The following is a 3,844-nucleotide window of genomic DNA, read 5'->3' as shown; positions in this document are numbered from 1 at the left end:
TATCCTACACCTGTAAAATATTAGCAAAATTGTGCTTGTCAGTCTTCGAAATTTAAAGATCTTCAAAGGTACATGCAGTACAAATTAATCTGAATTGGTTGTTTATGATATAGGTATCATCTTTGATAAGTTATTATTCGCTCACTAATACATCTGACACTTCATGTGTTTGTAGGCGCCAACAACAGCTAGGTGGCAGTAAAGGAGGTGCTACCTACGGCTCGCATCTGCCCTTCAGCAGGAGGCGACTCTCGGGGCTAGAGTAAGCAGTGATTCCCCTTTATTTTCGGGGGTGAACCTGGATGTGGCAGCGCCCTATCTAGTCCAGGAGTTCGTCTCCTGTAAGCTTAAGGCAGGCTCAGTGAACGCCGTGACACTGCTGACCGCCATGAACGATCCAGCCATGCTCCTCCTCAAGACGTACCAGTTTGTGGAGATACTAGTAGGTGGCAAAAGGTCTTGCCTGTTTGCACGCCGCAAGGATCCTGCATAATGACTTGAAGGAGGGTATGATCTAAAATTAAAAAATATATATAAGTTTAAGTTATGATTAAATATAACGTTATAAATGTTAATATTTTATGCAAATTTGCAATACATTTTGTTTTCCGGATTTAGTGTGTAGCCTGTTGTTTTTGTCTGTGTTCAGACGCTGCATTCCGGAACTGACAGCCGTCTCAGCAACTCCGTTCTGAATTATCTGCTGACTATTAGCATTGACGTACCACATGTCTATGACTTTGAATTTGGTGGGGCGGTGATTAAGTTGGCGAGGCTGAGGAACCGTAACCATTCAGTAAGTAGGATTTATGAGTAGGATAACTTATCTGTGACATGACTTGTAATTGTGATATGTCATGACATGGCTTGTTTCTTTATCTGAGATTTTTGTTTCAATAAACATTATTTTTGAGTGTGATTTTATAGTTTGGATTTCTCTTCCTACGCAGAAAGGCTAACTCCCAGGAAATGGCCTCCATTTGTATTTCAAAAAAGTAAATGCAAGAGCTTTCGCCCCCTTCCTCGACCACCCCCCGCGCGCCGCGCATCGCTTCAGTCGTAGAGACAACATGTGATGCGGGAGAGCACAGCACCATTGATGCGGGAGAGCTCAAAACCCTTGATGCGGGTGCACCATTGCAGGAGAGCACAGCATGGGAGAGCACGGCACCAGTGATGCAGTAGAACGCAAGGACAGTGCATCCTCACAGAAGGTTTTCCCAATCTTCACTGTGTGGGGACCTACATGTGCTGCAGGATAACATCGTGTCAAAAGCCCCACGTCGTGTTGTTGCATAGCTTGGATGGCAACCTGTCCATACCAGTAGCCGTAGACTACCTGGCGAAGAAAGGGAAGACGTGGGCGGTGATGCAGCAAATGTTTGCCAATAGGGTGAAGACAGTCCGGATCAGCCGCAGGTGTCTCCAAAAAAAAGCACAAGTCAAAGATTAAATTATCGAGGACGTCCCAGACAGAATTAAGTGTAATGTACAAGCTATACTCTTAACTTGAATATTTTGTATCTGGTTTAGGTAATTCTAACGTTATAACTTGAAGTTAGTAGGATGTAAAACCTGTAGACAAGTTCATTATTTTGTTACAGTGTCTTCGAAGATACGTTACTACTATTAGGATGAAGAACCTGTACACAAAGGTTCTGTTTGGCCAGTACATTCTGGTGTGCACCTGACACAAGAGTGAACATGTTACAATTAATAAAAGTCTTCACTGTGTGCAAAACATAAAACAGAAATGTACAGTCCTGCGTGGAAAACAGAATGGTGTAGACGTTTAGTCTTGTTGGGGAGAAAACAAAAGGATTCCGTAGTTGTCATATTGTCACATAATTCTATCAATTGTTTACCGAATCGCATAACAATTGAAGTCAACAGAATAGCAAAGTACATAACCACAATGTCACCAAACTTCTAAAACAATGTACAACTGGTCAGCTATCAATTTTGGTCCTGCCTCATGATGCTGATTTATCTATTTACAACAAACAACAGGACCCACTGTGGTACATTGACCACACAAGAACCTAACATTACTATATCTGAAATCTTCCTATATCTGAAATCTTCCTATATCACCTTGCCACCAAACTTCTAAAACAATGTACAACTGGTCAGCTATCAATTTTGTTGCTACCTGATGCTGCTGAATAATCTACTTACAACAATTAACAGGACCCACTGCGGTACTTTGACAACACCAGAACCTAACATTACTATATCTGAAATCTTTCTATATCATCTTCCCTTACACACAATACAGGAAGAGACTCTAACTACAGCAAGCACATTGACAGACTCATGTACCCAGACAGGATTAACACATGACACCGAACACAAGGTCAGTATGAGTATGACATGAAACAAACATGGCTAAACTGTCCTTATAACAAAGGAAGTCAACAGAATAGCAAAGGACGTAACCACAATGTCACCAAACTTCTAAAACAATCTACGTCACCTATCAATTTTGTTGCTATGAAGGAAGACACTTTAGCTACAGACACCATCTTGACTCCAGACAGCACCATGATGACCAAACAGCAGACAACATCTTAACTCTTCTCAACAACCAAGCACCAGGTACCCCATATCTATATATAGAGAGAGATATAGAGTTATTTTTGTATATTATCCTTTCACAAAACATATATTTATATATACATGATGACATGTTCCAAAAACCTTTATTTTTATATACCCATGATGAAATGTATGTGGTAATACTAGGCATCTATTAGGGACAGAATAGATAGAACTATGTACACCATTTAGAATCAGGCACTAGTGACACCTGACAGTATGTTTTTAGTAATTATCATTTCTGAAAGGTTACATAGCATGTTACAGTATTGTTCTTGTAACTACAGCTATATCTCATATTAAAACACAGAAAAAACTACAGCTATATCTCATTTTGAAACCTATAATAACTGAGGATACGTAACATTTGAGAACATTTGAGAGTTAACATGACATGTGAAACATAAGTATTTTTGTTCAGGGTATGTAAACACTGTTAAACTCAGAGAATTTATCTCTTTTAACACTAGACATGACATTTCTTGCATACACAACTATACTGTAAAACTAAGGTTCTATATACTTGTAAAATACTACATGACATGTGCAAGTCTTATGTCTGTAAACACAACTATATCTTATTTTGAAATACAGTAACTCAGGATATGTAACATTTGTGAAAGATTACATGACATATGAAAAATAAGTATTGTTGTTCAGGGTATCTACACACTGTAAAAACTCAGGGAATTTAACAGAGATGTTGCAACATTGTACAAACTATGCTTATTTTCAATTTGTGAAGGTGTACCAAGCATGAGAAGCCTGGAACTTCAGTCCTGTGGTATAACAACACATTTATTTTTCCTTCATGTCTTCCTTTCTGTTGAACGAAAATATAGCATTGTACTGTGATTACTTTTATGACATGTTTTCCATATAGTTTCACATTTTGTTCATAATTGTTTATTAAACCATCACAGATGTTTTTCCTATTTTTGCATGTGAAGTGTTGCATGTAGATTTAGCTTTGTTCTTACACACAGCTACACACAACTTAGTGATATACTCTAAGCATTGTCCATTGCCCGACATGACCAAACTTCCTTCAATGTACACAATAAACGATGTATAACCATTTTACCTAGCATTTCTTTTCGCTATAGTAATAGGTTTTCAACAAAACCCGACAACTCAGGAAAATGATATCAAAGTTAACAATAATATATACGAACACATATGAAAACCATGATTGAATTAACTCTCGCTACAAAATGTATACAAACAGATTATTCAATAGTCACCT

The sequence above is a fragment of the Branchiostoma floridae genome, chromosome 10 (assembly GCF_000003815.2).
Source record: "Branchiostoma floridae strain S238N-H82 chromosome 10, Bfl_VNyyK, whole genome shotgun sequence".
NCBI classification, from domain to species: Eukaryota; Metazoa; Chordata; class Leptocardii; order Amphioxiformes; family Branchiostomatidae; genus Branchiostoma; species Branchiostoma floridae.
This window is presented reverse-complemented; position numbering follows the sequence as displayed.